This window comes from Anolis carolinensis, chromosome 2 (assembly GCF_035594765.1).
Source record: "Anolis carolinensis isolate JA03-04 chromosome 2, rAnoCar3.1.pri, whole genome shotgun sequence".
Taxonomy (NCBI): Eukaryota; Metazoa; Chordata; class Lepidosauria; order Squamata; family Dactyloidae; genus Anolis; species Anolis carolinensis.
The window spans coordinates 42,713,891-42,732,164 of NC_085842.1; the positions used below are offsets into that span (position 1 = coordinate 42,713,891).

At 42.1% G+C, this 18,274-nt stretch overlaps 1 protein-coding gene across 3 annotated transcripts in view; it reads left to right on the forward strand.

Moving 5' to 3' along the window:
* The first annotated feature begins 3,213 nt into the window (after positions 1–3,213).
* slc25a26 (solute carrier family 25 member 26) overlaps positions 3,214–18,274 on the forward strand; it is a 191,456-nt gene continuing 176,395 nt past the window's right edge. The window contains exon 1 of one of the 3 annotated variants that reach the window (XM_008105406.3): positions 3,214–3,458. The gene's annotated coding sequence lies outside the window, so the exon portion shown is untranslated. The remainder of the gene's footprint in view (positions 3,459–18,274) is intronic. The other 2 variants (XM_003217807.4, XM_062969687.1) reach the window with 2 other exon arrangements.

Here is an 18,274-nt window from a genome sequence, read left to right on the forward strand (position 1 = left end):
CATCTTATTCTTTATTTTTGCTCCCAAATGTTAAGGTTTCTTGATGTATGTACAGTTGCTTCCAGAACATCAAGGAGTACAGTAGAATTTCACTTATCCAACATAAACGGGCTGGCAGAACGTTGGATAAGCGAATATGTTGGATAATAAGGAGAGATTAAGGAGAAGCCTATTAAACATCAAATTAGGTTATGATTTTACAAATTAAGCACCAAAACATCATGTTATACACCAAATTTGACAGAAAAAGTAGTTCAATATGCAGTAATGCTACATAGTAATTACTGTATTTATGAATTTAGCACCAAAAAATCACGATATATTGAAAACATTGACTACAAAAATGCATTGGATAATCCAGAATGCTGGATAAGTGAGAATTTACTGTATATAAGACCTGTAAATTTATTATTTTGGGTGATGATATTCAGATTCTCCATAATTTTTCAAAATTAAAAAATTAAATGGAAGAAAGACAGAAAGAGATGGAAACTGACACTGATCTATGTTGGGTGAAGCACTATCCCCCCTCCTGAATATGATGATACTGTTGCACCCCAGACCTGAAGCCACCTATAATGAGAGCCAGGAGTCCAGGAGTCCACACAGGAGTCCAGAGTAAAGGCAAACAGTTTATTGTAAAAAGCATACAAAAGATATATAGTAAAAAGGAGGACTAAGGAAAAAAGGTGTAAAATCCAAAAAGTCAGAAATCAAATGTCTCTTGCAAATCCAAAAGCAAGACAGTTTGAGAATAGTCCAAAATCCAAAAGGAACTTGAGTCCATAGGCAAAACAATGATACACAACATGAACATAGAAAAATTCCCAGAATACTTGAATCCCAAAACCAAGACAAGAACTAGAGAACTCAGGCCTGACTGTAACTTAAGAGCCACGTTGCCTGAATTGAAGAGCAAAGCGCCCGCAGCTCCTAATATATAGACATGAAAGCATTATGACTCCCCTAGAACTTCTGTAGTGGGGTTCTGCATAGGCCCCTTGATTCTGTTCTGAGCCCAATTCAGAGATCAGGGTTTGGGTCCAGTTTGATTTTTATTGATCTGGACTCTATCTGTTTTGATCTCAATTCTGAATATGAAGTAGATTAAGGAATATTAATTGCCAGTCCTCCTTCTTTAACTTGCCTTAGGAAAATGAAAAGGCTGTAATTTGTTTGTTTTTTCCAACATCTGCATATAGTTTGGAGATACAGAAAACACTATAGGGAGGTATTTATCTCTTATTAATTCATCCCAGTTTTAGATGGTGGGGTCATGTTTTCTGGATGTGCTAGGAACCTGTCCATTAATGCAGTATTTCAAAAGTCAATCCGTTTTTAAAAGCAGTTATTGAGTAATATGCCTTGACAACTCATTCCTTCAACTATGATGAGAGGATATTCCGTCATATCAATCAAATGGATGATGTTATCCCGATGAATCCTGCTGCTTCTCTTTAATGATTTTAGTGGTTAGGACTTCTGTAAGATCTTCCTTCTCCTGGCCTCATGGGAGTTGCTGCTGGCATCATCCTTTCTTCCTGTCCTATGGATATTGCCCCCATTTCTTGGATTCTGCTTTTCTTCTGAGTGAGACCACTTGATGCTGCCTCCTAAGATCAGCTATATGCACAGATGTCTATTATATACAGCAAAAAGGAAAAAAGGAAAAGTATGGTATATATTGTACTTTAAAGTAAGTTATAGTTCTATATTTCCTCAAGTGATATAATCACATATATTATGACTGTAATATCAATTTATATATTCCAACTGTACAGATAAGTACATATTTCAATGTCCAATTTTAACAAATATAATCTTGATAGTGTTCTCAAGGTTTGTAGTACTAATATACCACTAAACGAAATCAGAACTATTATTCAGGATCTATTTGATTCCAGAGAATCAAAAATACCACCCACACACTTTTTAGTGGACTTATTGGACATTGTTCTTGATAATAATTATTTTAGATTTGATTCTAAATATTATTTACAAATTTGGGGGATAGCTATGGGGATCAATACCATCCATCCAAATATGAAATTTACAAGTACAGTAGAGTCTCACTTATCCAACGTAAACGGGCCGGCAGAACGTTGGATAAGTGAATATGTTGGATAATAAGGAGAGATTAAGGAGAAGCCTATTAAACATCAAATTAAGTTATGATATTACAAATGAAGCACCAAAACATCATGTTATACAACAAATTTGACAGAAAAAGTAGTTCAGTATGTAGTAATGCTATGTAGTAATTACTGTATTTACGAATTTAGCACCAAAATATCACGATATATTGAAAACATTGACTACAAAAATGCGTTGGATAATCCAGAACGTTGGATAAGCGAGTGTTGGATAAGTGAGACTCTACTGTACTATAAGTTCAACCAATATTAACTTTCTGGATGTGGTAGTTCACAAGGATGGAAATGGCTTATATGTAACTAACTGTACTAAACCAACAGACAAAAATTCAATCTTACATTTCAAATGTTTCCATCACCATTCTCTAAAATCAAACTTACCATATTCCCAATTGCTTCGACTAAAACGTAATAATAGTAAACCAAAAGATTTTTTGACGGCAGCACACACCTTTAAGAACAAACTTAAGATAAGAGGATACCCTGAAAAAATTCTCAATACAGCATTAGAAAAAACAAACCAAGTTAACAGGGACACATTACTTAAATACCAATCTAAAACACAATCCAACAGAATTATTTGCCCCCTCACCTTAACCACACAGACATCAAATATACAAAAAATAATCTTTAAACACTGGCATTTACTACAGGACATCCCTGGTTGTCAATCTAAACCAATCATAGCACATAAAAGATCTAGAAATTTCAGGGATATTTTGATCCACTCAGATATTAGAAAATCCAGTATAGTTCCACGAAACCCAACCACCGGTAACTTTAAATGTGGTCATTGTGATTGCTGTAAGTTTACAAACAATGTCAAAGAATTCATACATCCCACATTAAATATGAAAATTAAATTAAAAAACTATACCACCTGTTCATCTGAGAATGTGATCTATGTACTCTCATGTCCTTGTAATAAATTATATGTCGGCATGACAACCAGAGCCATAAGGATTAGAATACAGGAACATAGATCACGAATTAGAAAAGGAAACACAGAATCCACACTATACTTACACTTTAAAGACAACATTCATTCCTGTAACGACCTTAAGTACCTTGCCCTAGAAAAACTACAGACTCCAATTAACACTGACATCAAGAAGTTACTCCTCTGCAGGGAGGCTTTTTGGATCCACAAATTGAAGACCTTAACCCCACAAGGCCTAAACGATAGGCTAGATCTCACCTGCTTCTTATAATGGGATAAAAAAAATACTTAAGTCTTTACAGAACTACTACTGAATGCTCGCAACTTGAGGTAGAATACTACATGTAAGGATCCTCCAAGGACATGTAAGTTCTTTTTGTTGTGAATCCTGATATTTATATACTATATTAGATATTATTGGGGTGTATTATACATGTCTGTTTTTAGTATGGTTTGTATTATTTCTAGTATGGTTTGTATTATTTTGACTCAATTTACATTTAATTCTATGAAAAGAAATAAGACAGCAGAGCAGCAAACAGAGGGAACTCCAGGATTACCTGAAGAAGGTCTACCTGAAGAAGGTCACCGAAACTGGATGCATACCCGGGAGACCAGTTGTTACTACTGACATGGAACTTTGTTGCTATTGACATGGAACTTTGATTTACTTTAAATGAGTTACTATTGACATGGAACTTTGATTTACTTCCACACATTTGCTACCAGACAGTGAAGGCAGATAGTAATCCCAGGATGCTCTCTTACCCCTAAACGTTCTTAGGAACACTTTTGTATCATGACTCAAACTGTCTGCCTTCCATTTAACTTAACAAAAAGAAGTTGCAATTGGGGCACCAAAGAAAGAATCTCTTTCACTGTCTAAAATGCACAGAAACGCATTACACAAATTAACAAGAAAAGCAAATAAAGATTAAGCTAAGCAAAACAAAAAGAAATTAAAAGACCAATAAAAACCAACTTAGATTACAATCAACAACTGTGCACCCATCACTGTAGTTTTCCATCTGCCGTGAAGACAGAATTAGCAGATAATTGATTATATAGCTTCAGTGGCTTCATACAATCCTGTCCTATAGTGATTGTGTGGTTTTTTTGTATTAGAGAGTTATCAACTGGCAAAACATGCTCTTATTCTCCCCCTCTGGGTAAAACAATGTGTTTTTCATTTATAGTCATATTGGAGATATATTGTCTGGCTTTAAAAAAAAAACCTTATTTTCAATGTCCTGGTCTCCAGATTAGTCCAACTACTTCGAACTGTGATTATTCTGTTCCAGAACTGAACTGGATCATTGCTTTCTGATTAAGAGTTCATACAGATTGGCTCAAACCAGTATAATAATAATAATAATAATAATAATAATAATAATAATAATAATAATAATAATAATACACTTTATTTATATTCTGCCCTTCTCCCTTGGGGACTTAGAGCAGATTATAGCATTTACATACATAGGCAAACATTCAATGCCTTTATAATAATATATAATGGGACAGGCAAACACAGACAAAGGCAGAGGCTTCTCCTTTCATTTCCGGCTTCTGGAGGCAGTACTCACCTCTGGCTCTGGGCAGGTGCTATTGTTCTCCATTTTCAAGCCAAGGAGCCTGTGTTGTTACTTCCTGGCAAGATTGCTTAGAGTGTCGCGTTGCCTTTTCCTGCCGAAGTGGTACCTATTTGCATGTTTTCAAACTGCTAGGTTGACAGGAGCTGGAGCTTACAGATGGGAGCTCACTCTGTCTCACGGATTTGAACTGCAAACCTTCAGATCAGCAATTCAGCCAACCTACAGGTCAGCAGTTCAACAGCACAAGGGTTTAACCCATTGCGCCACTGCATTTTCTTGAAAATACATTTTCTTATTTAGAATAGAATGGAATAACTTTATTGTCATTGTACATTATACAATGAAATTTAATGCCATTCCCAATCACGTTATATACAGTAGAGTCTCTGTTGTGACTGCGCCTTCGGGGATTATGGTTGATGGTGATGGAATTCGAAGAGGAAGAAAAGACCCTCGTGATGAGGGTTCACTGGAGGAGTTGTGCAGGAAGCGACTTAGAGAGCTATATGGGGGATCTTCTGAGGAAGATTCAGATGGGGAGATTGATGCTGAGGAACAGGTGGTGGCTGGGGAAGCGGGCACTGAATGGGCACAGCCACCGAAGATGTCTGGGGATTTGGGGCCTATGGATACTTCTGAACCTGTGATGTCTCATGGGCCTTGTAGTCCCGTTCCTAGTACTATTGTGGCAGACGAAGAGGAAAACATGGGATTTACACCGTTTCAGCCAGAAACGGAGCCCCTGCACCTGCAGGATGTTTGCCCTCAAGAAGTTAGCCAAACAAACCTTGGGCAGAATTCTCCCCCGTTTTCTCGAAAGGACAATTATAATAAAGATAGAGGCGCTAGGGAGGCGAAGCGCCGAAGCGCCAGAATCGCAGCCAAACAATTAGATGATTAGGTCTGCTTCCCTTGAGAAATTCTAAGGAGTCATGCATCTGGACAGAGATGAGTTTCACTTCTAGTTCTCCAGGGAAAGTGTTCTTCTGGCGGGAAACGAGACCCTATTTAGAGGTTTTGCCGCCAAGGAAACCTTGCGGAGTCAATTCGTCAGCTTGAGGAGTGAGATCGTGTGTAGACTTCGTACTCCAGTTCCCTGCTTCCCGGATCAAGTTTCCAGCCTTGCCTTGTTCCACGGACTTCTATGGACTCAGTTCTTGTTTCATGTTTGCCTTGTTTCAAGTTTGATCTTGCCAAGTTTCAAGTCTTGCCTTGCCTTGTGTTTTAAACCACGGACCTTGCTTCCTAGATTCAAGCCTTGTTTTCCAGTTTCCTTCGGATTTACCTTAAGCCTCGAAAGACTATGGACAGTTCCCCACACTATTGCTTGCCAAATAGTGTGTGTTTCGGTCAAGTGGATTATAACCTTGGACTCTAATATCACATATTGGACATTGTTTTCCTGGACTATATTTGACCTTTCCTGAAAGGTCTACTTCTGAACTATATTCTTCACTTGATTTTATTGACTTTATATATTTCCTTAATAAACATATTAGATAGATTCTGGTCTCTGCGCATGGTTATTGGTGTTCTGCAGCCTGGGTCCTGACAGTTTGACTCCGCCACCCTAAGCACCAATTAACCTAAGGCCAGAATGTCTACAGGAACCGGGGCGGAAGCCCAACCACTCAGCTACACCATTTCCAAGGAAGAATTCGACAGGATCCGAGATACTCTCCGAACACAGGAGGGTGAGATTCTGGGCTTGAAGGAACGCGGAGCGCGCCTCCCTGCCCTAGCGCTTCCAACCAAGTTTTCTGGAGAAGCCTCCAAGGTTCATGTTTTCCGTCGCCAGTGCCAGGCGTACATAGAAGCCCGCCAAGCCGAATTTCCCCACGAGGATGTCAAAGTGGCGTGGATTTACAGTCTCCTAGATGGGCCTGCGGCCAATTGGGCGACGGCGCTGTTTGATGCGGGTTCCACGCACCTAAGCTCCGCGCAAAGTTTCTTGAACCACCTTAGGAAGACCTGGGGGATCGAGGACAACGAGGAGGCGGCCGGCCATAAACTCCGGCAACTCCTTCAAGGGGACAGGCCGTTGTCCCGGTACATAGCCGAGTTCCGGGTGCTGGCTCAGAACACCGGTTGGAATGATATCACCCTCAGAGGACAGTTTCGTGAGGGCCTTAACTTCGAGATGCAGGAAGAAATCTCTAAGGTGGATCCTCCAGAGACTCTTGAGAGACTCATTAATCATTGTCTATGAGCCGAAGTCCTCAAAAAACAGTGGCTCCGAGGTCAGAGTGGAAGAGCCGGGGTGAGACCCCCCGCTTCTACCAGTATTCAGCCACGACCAGTATGGAAATCCCCACCGCCAGCCCCAAACCCCATGGGAAGCGAGGAAGAACCGATGCAGTTGGGCAAGGTGCGCCCCAGACTGGATGTTGCCGAAAAGGCCCGCCGCCAATGTTTGAATTTGTGTTGGTACTGCGGGAATGGGGGCCACCTCGCCAGAGAATGTCCAGCCAAAAGGAAGCCCGCCACCCGCCTGGCAGCGGCGTCCTCCGTGGAGCCGGAGACGGCCGAGGCGGCTGGAGCCAAGCCGGCGGGGGAAGCCAGCGACCGGGCGTAGAGAGGCTCGCCAACCCGGTCAAAAACCCCACTCAAGAGCCGCAGACCGGGGTCCTATTTCTCCTAGTGGTCACGTTGTGGTCAGCGAAAAAGGGACCCGTCATGATCCATGCCATGATAGACTCAGGAGCAACAAACAATTTCATCAATAGAGAGTATGCTGACTCTCTGGGATTACAATATCATGATTTCAAGAATGCCCGGGTGGTGCAGGCTATAGATGGTCGCCCCCTAAAGACGGGTCCAGTAAGCCAATGGACTGAACCCACCAGAATGTGGATAAGGGAACACATGGAAGAGATTTCTTTCTTCGTTACCGAGGTGCCCCACTTCCCTGTGATTTTGGGAATTCCATGGCTGACACTCCACGACCCAAACATCTCCTGGACCAACAGAGAACTACAGTTTGCTTCAAGGTATTGCCAAAACCATTGTCTAGTAGCCAAGGTCTGCCATGCCACAGACGCTGAGCCCATCATCACCTTGCCCAAGAAATATTCGGACTTTTGGGATGTTTTCAATGAAAAGGAAGCCGAGAAACTACCCCCACATAGACCCTACGACTGTGCCATTGACCTGGAGGAGGGGGCCCCGATTCCGCGAGGACACCTCTACTCCCTGACTGAACCAGAGCAAGAAGCTCTCAGGGAGTTCATAGAGTCAAATCTTCGCAAGGGATTCATCAGACCCTCTCAATCCCCAGCTGCTTCCCCGGTGATGTTTGTGAAAAAGAAGTCAGGGGACCTACGCTTGGTTGTGGACTATAGAGCATTGAATAATATCACGAAGCGGAACCGCTATCCCCTGCCTTTGATCTCGGACCTATTAGACCGGCTTCGAGGGGCCAAGGTTTACACCAAGCTGGATCTCCGGGGGGCTTATAATCTAGTTCGCATCAGGGAGGGGGACGAATGGAAAACCGCCTTCCAGACCAAATTCGGATTATTCGAGTCCCTGGTCATGAATTACGGTTTATCCTGAGCTCCCGCAACATTCCAGCATTTTGTCAACGATATCTTCCAGGATTATCTAGATCGGTTCTTGATCATATACTTGGACGATTTTTTGGTGTTTTCTAGATCACAATCGGAGCACGAGAAACACGTCAGAATGGTGCTACAACGATTACGGGATCATGGACTATATGCCAAGTTAGAAAAATGCGCCTTTGATCTACAAGAAGTAGATTTCCTGGAGTACCGCGTCTCGCCACAAGGGCTCTCCATGGACCCGGCAAAGGTTTCAGCAGTATTGGAATGGCGGGCGCCAACCAACAAGAAGGAAGTGCAGCGTTTCCTGGGGTTCGCGAACTACTACCGCAAATTCATCCCAGACTTTGCCCGCTGGTCTGACCCAATCACCAGCTGCATCCGTGGGAAACAGCCTTTCCGCTGGACGGAGCAAGCAGAGAAAGGGTTCCAACAACTAAAGAAGTTATTCACGACCCAGCCAATTCTACAGCACCCTGATCCTAAAACTCCTTTTGTTGTGCAGCCTGACGCCTCCGATGTGGCAATTGGGGCTATACTCATGCAACCAGTGGGAGAGCATCTTCATCCTTGTGCCTATTACTCCCGTCAACTAACAGCCCCAGAGATGAATTACACTATTTGGGAGAAAGAACTTTTGGCCATAAAGGCAGCCTTTGAAAATTGGAGACATTGGTTAGAAGGTGCCAAATTTCCCATTGAGGTTCACACTGATCATCGAAATTTGGAACACCTAAGGACCGCAAGAAAGCTAAATCAAAGGCAACAGCGCTGGGCTTTATTCTTTGAACGTTTTAACTTCCAGATCCATTATGTGACCCCGGCTCAGACCAAGCAGGCAGATGCTTTATCACGGAAACCCGAGTATGCTGCAGGATGCAGAGAGACCTTCGAATCTCGATTGCTGCAGCCCGAGAACTTTGCCACGCTCACAGTGGGAAACACCAAATCCACTCCAATTGAACCAACTCCTTCCAACCCAGAACCCCTTTGCGCTCAAGAAATTAGAGCCAGCCAGCAGGCAGATGCCTGGGCTCAAGAACAGATTCGCCAAGGACTACGTTTCCCTTTCTCACTTAAGGATGGGCTACTGTGCTACAGGAATCATGTTTACATCCCTCCAGGCCCCGGCAGAGAAAAGGCACTTCGTCTGTGTCATGACAGCAAGCCAGCAGGGCATTTTGGACTCTTTAAAACCATGCACTTGATTGTACGAGATTTCTGGTGGCCCAAGATCCGCAAGAATGTGGAGAAATATGTCAATACCTGTCCTGTATGTCAGCGCTCCAAGACACGAAGGGAGAAGCCCTCGGGGCTACTACATCCTCTCCCCACTCCTTCTCGCCCATGGGAGATAATTTCCGCGGATTTTATCACTGACCTACCACCTTCCCTTGGATTCACCACGATCCTAGTGGTGGTGGACCTTTTTACCAAGTTGGCCCATTTCATTCCCTGCGATGGCCTCCCCACGGCCAAAGAGACTGCAGATTTATTCCTTCAGCATGTTTTCAGACTGCATGGATTGCCCAAGAGTTTAGTCACGGACCGTGGCTCTCAATTCACCTCTCGTTTCTGGAAGGCACTACAAAAACTATTGGGCATAGACTCTCGTTTATCTTCAGCTCACCATCCCCAAACGGATGGGCAAACTGAGCGCACCAATGCCACTTTGGAACAATACCTTCGCTGTTATGTAAACTACCAGCAGGACAATTGGGCTTCCCTGTTACCTCTATCGGAGTTTGCTTACAACAATGGTGTCCAGGCTTCAACTAAAGAAACCCCGTTCTTTGCAAACTACGGCTTCCACCCACGTTTCTTCCCTTCTGTCATTGAATCCTCAGAAGTCCCTGCAGCGGAGGACTGGTTACAAGAACATACAGCGGTGCAACAACTCTTGCACCAACAACTGGATCAAGCCAAGGAGGACTATAAACGCCACGCTGATGGTCGTCGCCAGCCGGGCCCCGAGATCAAGGTAGGAGACCGGGTCCTATTGTCCACTCGCTTTTTGCCCTCCCGCCGTACTTGCCGGAAGTTAGATGCCCGTTTCATTGGTCCCTACCCAGTGGTGGCGCAACTTAACCCCGTGACTTTCAAACTTCAACTTCCGCGCTCCATGTGCATTCATCCGGTGTTTCATCGTTCCCTGCTCCTTCCGGCGGATGGGGTACGCCCCGATGTGGACCAGCCGGCCCCCGCCCCTGTTTTGGTGGACGGGGAGGAGGAATTCGAGGTTCAGGACATTTTGGATTCTCGTTTTCATTGCCGCCGCCTTCAGTATCTCATTGACTGGGTGGGTTTTGGGCCCGAAGAACGCTCTTGGGAAGACGCTTCCACGGTCCATGCCCCCGATTTAGTCCGCCGCTTCCATCAGGCCTACCCTGCCAAGCCGCGGCCCCGCTCCTCGGGAAGAGGGCCCATTTTGGAGAGGGGCCTTGAGGAGGGGGATAGTGTGATGTCTCATGGGCCTTGTAGTCCCGTTCCTAGTACTATTGTGGCAGACAAAGAGGAAAACATGGGATTTACACCGTTTCAGCCAGAAACGGAGCCCCTGCACCTGCAGGATGTTTGCCCTCAAGAAGTTAGCCAAACAAGCCTTGGGCAGAATTCTCCCCCGTTTTCTCGAAAGGACAATTATAATAAAGATAGAGGCGCTAGGGAGGCGAATCGCCGAAGCGCCAGAATCGCAGCCAAACAATTAGATGATTAGGTCTGCTTCCCTTGAGAAATTCTAAGGAGTCATGCATCTGGACAGAGATGAGTTTCACTTCTAGTTCTCCAGGGAAAGTGTTCTTCTGGCGGGAAACGAGACCCTATTTAGAGGTTTTGCCGCCAAGGAAACCTTGCGGAGTCAATTCGTCAGCTTGAGGAGTGAGATCGTGTGTAGACTTCGTACTCCAGTTCCCTGCTTCCCGGATCAAGTTTCCAGCCTTGCCTTGTTCCACGGACTTCTATGGACTCAGTTCTTGTTTCATGTTTGCCTTGTTTCAAGTTTGATCTTGCCAAGTTTCAAGTCTTGCCTTGCCTTGTGTTTTAAACCACGGACCTTGCTTCCTAGATTCAAGCCTTGTTTTCCAGTTTCCTTCGGATTTACCTTAAGCCTCGAAAGACTATGGACAGTTCCCCACACTATTGCTTGCCAAATAGTGTGTGTTTCGGTCAAGTGGATTATAACCTTGGACTCTAATATCACATATTGGACATTGTTTTCCTGGACTATATTTGACCTTTCCTGAAAGGTCTACTTCTGAACTATATTCTTCACTTGATTTTATTGACTTTATATATTTCCTTAATAAACATATTAGATAGATTCTGGTCTCTGCGCATGGTTATTGGTGTTCTGCAGCCTGGGTCCTGACAGAACCTGGGGTTTCTGAAGGAGCTGATCCCAATTGGGATGCTTGGAGAAGGGAGGATGGTTCTTTAAGTGTTCATGGGGCTAAGTGTGGGCAGGATGATTGGGACTCCGACAAATTGCTAGGTACTCCAGATCCACGAGCTCTACCTGTGTGGAGTTCAGACTCTGAGTAGATTTGGGACACCTGGTATTTGGGTGTGAGTGTTTGGTCACCCAGGAGGAAGGGGAATAAAATGGGAATGTTTGGCCACTGCACTTTGCGTGTGGCAAGGTGTTGCTGAGGCGCCATTGGGATCTCTGTGTTTCCATGAAGACTGGACTTGGACTATGATTTGAATCTGCTGATATCACCTAGCTTGGCTCTCGCTGTGTCTTATCGTGGACCTGTTTTGGATGACTGCACCCTCTTCGGACTTTGGATTGAATTTGACCTGGCTTCTGTCTACTCCCTCTGACTGACGGCTACTCCCGGCTTCTTACTATTGGTTTGTCTTTCGGAATTTCTGCTGCCTCCTGACCTGACCTTGGATTCTTCTGACGACGGCTATTCATCATCCCTTTGAGGCTTTCGGCTTATCTGCACCGTGGAAGCAGCTTTATTGCTTTTCTAGTTTGTTTATTTTCCAGCAATTAACTATTTGTTTTCCAAAGCTGAATTGAAGCGTTATTTAGTTTTTTATTGAATGCCAGCATGGGAAATTAGCGTGACTCGTTTTTGAGTTATTATTGTCCAATCTACTCTCGAAACACTGAAAAGTGAAGTGTTTCAAGGATATTTCCTGTGTTTATGTTATTTTCTGGCTTATCTTCGGAATAAACTCTGTTTTGTATGTTAACTGGCGTCTGACTCTTGACAGTCTCACTTATCCAACACTCGCTTATCCAACTTTCTGGATTATCCAACGCATTTTTGTAGTCAATGTTTTCAATATATTGTGATATTTTGGTGCTAAATTCATAAATACAGTAATTACTACATAGCATTACTGCATATTGAACTACTTTTTCTGCCAAATTTGTTGTCTAACATGATGTTTTGGTGCTTCATTTGTAAAATCATAACCTAATTTGATGTTTAATAGGCTTTTCCTTAATGTCTCCTTATTATCCAACATATTCGCTTATCCAACATTCTGCCGGCCCGTTTATGTTGGATAAGTGAGACTCTACTGTATGTAGAATTACAAAACAAAGCACCAATCTTTCCACATTCTAATCACTATTGCATCACCCCTAGAGGCTGAATCAAGTACATACCCTCAATTTTCATCCCTCTAAGTCAGGGCAGAAGAGAGGGAAAGGAAGGAGATTATGGAGGGTGGAAATAAAAAGGTAGGAAGGGAGTGAGCGTAGCTCAGGCTTCTCAGTGAAGTCTTCATGCCACTAATATCAGAGAGGTGTAAACTACAAATGCAAGAAACAAACCTCCCAAAGATGCTTTAATAACCACTCACCAATTGTACTGCGCAGCAGCTCATTTTACAGACCACAGTACATGCATCTTATGCAGTTTAGAGTGATTTAAACAAAAGAGGAGGAAGAGGAAAAGGAAGAGGAGGAGATGAGAGAGGAGGGGTGATGGTGGGAGAGGGAAAAGATAGGAAATGATGGGAAAGGAGGAGAGGAGAAGATGGGAGATGATAGAGGAGGAAGTGACAGTAAACACATCCTCCCTTTGAAGCAAATATCACAAAGACTAGACTGCGTTTACTCCCTTCCCATCTTCTCCACCCCACCAACCTCTCCGTCCTCCCATCCTGGGATAGAGGTACAGCAGCCAGTTCTAGAGAAGTTGTTGAAGCCTCCTCCAGCTGCTCCCATCATCTTTTTGATCTTCAAACCCTTTTTATATCTTTCAAAATCTACATTTATCTATATTTTAAAAAATCTACCATTTCCATTCTGGCGGAGGGATGGGCAAAAAGGACAGAGCTTTTTAGACTCCCACTTGAACCATTTCAACTTTGGCAAACACCATTATTTAGATGGGAAAAAGTAAAAAAATGATTCTAAAGCCCTGATGCAGTAATTACAGTATGGTACTGAGACTGAGAAGATCTAATATCAAATCTCCATTAAGACATAAAACCCAGGCCCTTTCAACACTGTTATATGATTCAGATTATCAAAGCAGATAATCCTTATTATCTGCTTTGAACTGGACTATATGAGTCTACACTGCCACATAATCCACTTCAAAACAGATCATCTGGATTTTATATGGTACTGTAGGAGGGGACTGAGGCCCCTTCCACACAGCTGTATAAAATCCCACATTATCTGCTTTAAGTGGGATTATATCTCAGTGTGGACTCCGATAACCCAGTTCAAAGCAGATACTGTGGATTATCTGCCTTGATAATCTGGGTTATATGTCTTGTGTGGAATAGCCCTGAGTCTACCATTCTCTGAATATTAGGATTCTGCTGGGCTTGGTTCCAGGACTCTGCAGATTTCAAGATCAGTAGATGTTCAGAACCTATACAATAATGTAGTAAATGGTGTCCTTTATATAAAATGGCAAAATCAGTGTTTGTTTTTGGGATTTTCTTTTTTGTGTGGGTTATTTTCAAGCTATGGATGATGGAATCTGGATGCAAGAGCCATGGATACAGAAGGATGCCATGGCCTGTCCCCATCCCTCAGGGGATGCCTCTTTAAAAAAAAGAAAAACTGCAATACATCACTAAAGCACTGGATGGCAGCATTTGACCAAACAAGAACTGGCTCAGAAGCCTATTAGCCACTTTTTTTCTTTACAATTTAAAGGAAGGGGGATAATATGTATGCCTTGAGTGCCAGCCTCTAAGCAACAAGGTGATTAAAAAAAATTGAAATATAAAAGGCGAGGAATGAAAAGCAAAACCTGAGGATGCCTGGCTGCAGGCAAAATGTCAGGAGAGAATGCTTCTGGAACATTACAACAACCTAGTGATTCCAACCATGAAAGCCTTCGACAGCAAAAGTGTTTCACAGCTGCATTACCCTTGGGTCTTTTTCTCTAGTGTATGTCAAACATACATGCACGTGGTGTATTTAAGTAAAATGTGTGATGTCAAAACAAGGTTTTGAATAGGAATGCAACTTTTGATTATGAATTCATTGGAAAGAGTAAATCAGAGTTCATATTAATCAGATTCGTACTTCATGTGTTGCAGTTTTATACGCTGCCCCCAGAGAATGGTAGAGCAAATGTTCCTTGCGGCAATTCATCCAGTAGAAGAGCCCAACAAGAAGGCAACATAATGTCAAGAATTATTTGTTTGTTTGCTTGTTTGTTGCATTTCTGTATTGCCTCCCAGTCCACAAGGGCTCCTGAGGCAATGAACAAATAAAAATAAAACAGATTGAAAATATTTTAAAAACATATTAAAATGCTTTATAAACATTCCTAAAAACTCATAGAATCCAATTTTAAAACAATTTCAAACTCAGACCATGCACCCGGAATTTCAAACTCAGAATGTAATACACTGTTTTGACATAAAAGAGATGGGGGTCAAAATAACCTTGGTGTAGGGAATTCCACCATCGAAAAGAGAGCCAAGGGCCAAACTGTTACTTATTAAACAATAGAGTCTTGGGATGATCCTTCTCTAACAAATGCCATTGACTTCACTTTAAATACCATGACTCAAGGTGGATTTCAGAGTCAGGACTGCCATGGTGGTTGCTGCATATGTATACATTAGGGTTGTGCATTTGTTGCAGATCTTCTTTGAATTTGGATCTAATTTAATGCTTCACATACTAGAACCCACAACCCAATAAAATCTTTGCCTATATGCTCACACTGTGGCAATATTAGATTTGTTCATTAAAACCTTTGTATCTAAGATGAGAGATAGGCGGAAAGCAACCCACCCGCCCACCTCTAACCTTTAAGAAAGAAAATAAAATCATTTACATTTTGTGGAGTGAATGGGAATATAATGCAAGGAGAAATCAGAAATACATTAGTAGCAGCTTGGCCATTTCACAGTTTCAACAAATTGCGAGCTATTATTGATTTCTTCACATAGGCTACCAAAAAAAATTACATTTTCCCCCAGGAGACTAAAAAGCCAATATCGACCAGCCTACAATGACATTTAGGAGAGTGATACTTAGCTGATGAAAATAAATAGCAGTAAAACAGCTTCTCACTAGTAATTTTTATCTAATATTGTATGAGCTCTGTAGCCCTTTGCCAGTGTCATCTCATTAATCATTGCTGACTGAAGAAACATGTGTAGCATGAACAAAGGACAGATGATGAGGACAGGGCACTTGAAAGCATGCAGAAAGCTATTAGCTTGATAGATGATTTTGTGCTCATTAAATATAATAAGGACTAGGGTACGTTTCTATGGTCCCTTCCCCTAGCACATGTCCTCTAGTTAAAGGCGAATTACATGCGTGACAGCAGACATTCCCATCACATCCTTAGCTGGAGGAGGAACGTAATATACAGAGAACTCTTTTAATGGTTCTTCTTACATTGGCTCCTTCCACACTGCTGAATAAAATCGCACATTTTTTGCCTTGAACTGGTATATATGGCAGTGTGGGCTCAGATAACCCAGTTCAAAGCAGATATTGTGGGATTTTCTGCCCTAATATTCTGGGATATAGGGCCCTCAGTTTATGATTTAGAAAGGCTAATAGGACTTAGGTCCAGAGCACCCAATAGACTATTATCTTCTGATATGAGTATTTCTGGTGGATGCTGAGATCCACCGGATGTTGAAATTCATAGGTGTTTCCCTTGTTGTCTCCACCTTGACAGTTACAGCTGGCAGGAACATTAAAGAGAGTCTTTTCAGAAGTTGCTAGGGAGGTCAAAATGGGCCGTGCTATCTTTCTGTCAGAATGCAAAACCTTTTTTTTTTATTCAGGCATGAATTTAGAATCAAAGACTTTGTACAAAGGGTAATAACTGCTGTATTGTTTTAAATGTACTGTACCATTTAACTTTTACAACCAAATTTCATTTTTAACACTTTTTGTAAATTTTTTAATTGTAATGTTTTAATATGTGAATCATCTTGAGTCCCTGTCACAAGAAAATGGGAGGGTATAAGTAAAGATGTGGAGAAGGAGGAGGAAGAGGAGGAGGAAGATGTAGGTTTGCCACCTTAGTGAGCTTAACAGTAGTAAAATTTAATTGTTCCTTTTGAGAAGTACCTATCTGTGGCCCTGTAGATACTGGGACTTGAGTTTATTGTTAGACTACATTTGTATTAGGGCAGTTTCAGCACATTTAGTCTCTTCCTGTAAATTAAAAAAAATGAAGCTTTTCTCTATATACTTTCTGTGTCATTTTCACTTTCAGAAGAAAAGGATTTGGCTTTACTTCAGACTTGTAACTAAAGCAGTGAGATGGGACATGTTACAACATGAGAAACTGCACTTGCAACAGAACCTAATGCAGAAGTAAAAAAAGAAAACAGAAAACAAAATTTGAATGAAGATTAAGTGAAAATTACACTGACATGGTGCCTTGGAAATGCATCTTCCAAAATAGAATCAAATGTTTGGGCGTCCATCAGCCATTCATAATGGGGCAATTGGTAACTGCTGATCAAATCAAAATTTTGTTTGGTCTCTAATTTTTGAAATGGCATTCACTTTTATACAATTCTGAATAAAGTGGATATACTGAATGTTATATAAACAACATCAATGGAATGAGAGAGAAAACACTAATAATACCCCCTCCTCAGACTGGCTATGTTCATTTGGTTTGAATGCGTCAAATTAATTTCACCCACGGGGGTAATAAAACATCATGGCTATATATTTTTGTAAACACTATCTGATTGAGAGAGGTATGATTTCTCTGAACAATCAAAACTTGAATAGGGTACAGGTTGCTTTTAAGAAGCTATTGCACAACACAATTTAAGAATCAACCGAAGCGTGTAATTGAGTTTGTCAGGGTAATTGTGTTTTGGGATAGATAGAGGGTTTTTATTTTTTTTAATTGCTAGCAAATCTTGTATTTAGGGTGCTGATTAATTCTATTAGAGGAATTAATTAGATGGGGAGAAGAGCTGTGTGTTATAGATTACATCTAAATCATTGTAAATACTATATCTAACTTCAGCCTGCTAATTCTGTGTAGGGGGGAGGATACACAAGGGGCTTGTGTGTGGTTTGAACTCATTCATTAAGGAGGTGCTGTGCTGCTTTAGTTCAATGCTCTCCCTGAGTTCTGTGGCTACATAAAAAAACCCCCTAAACTGTAAAAGATCTCATGTGACTGTAAGAGAACAGGCAATTATTTACTCCAGGATTCTGCCCTAACTGCAAAATCTCCACTTGTGTTGGCCTTATCATTAAGTAGAGTGCTATGGAAGGGGATGCCGGGCTCAGCAGTAGCAACACAGAAGCCTTATCTTGCCAAATTGACATCCAGTTGTCCTTATCCTCCTAAACCAATTTGCAAAATGCTAGTGTTTGCTTGTTGGTGACCTGAACTAGCAAGCTGTCTTGGCAAGTCATTTTCACATAATGCTTCATAGCCAGCATCATCTAGAAATTGACTGAATTGCATGGTTGGAGCCAGCAGAGTACACATATTATTGCATTGCTATACTCCTGTAAACGACAAGAAGCAACTATTTTGACACTCCAGCATTAGTTCTGGTGGCTGGAAGCAGGTGGACCAATGA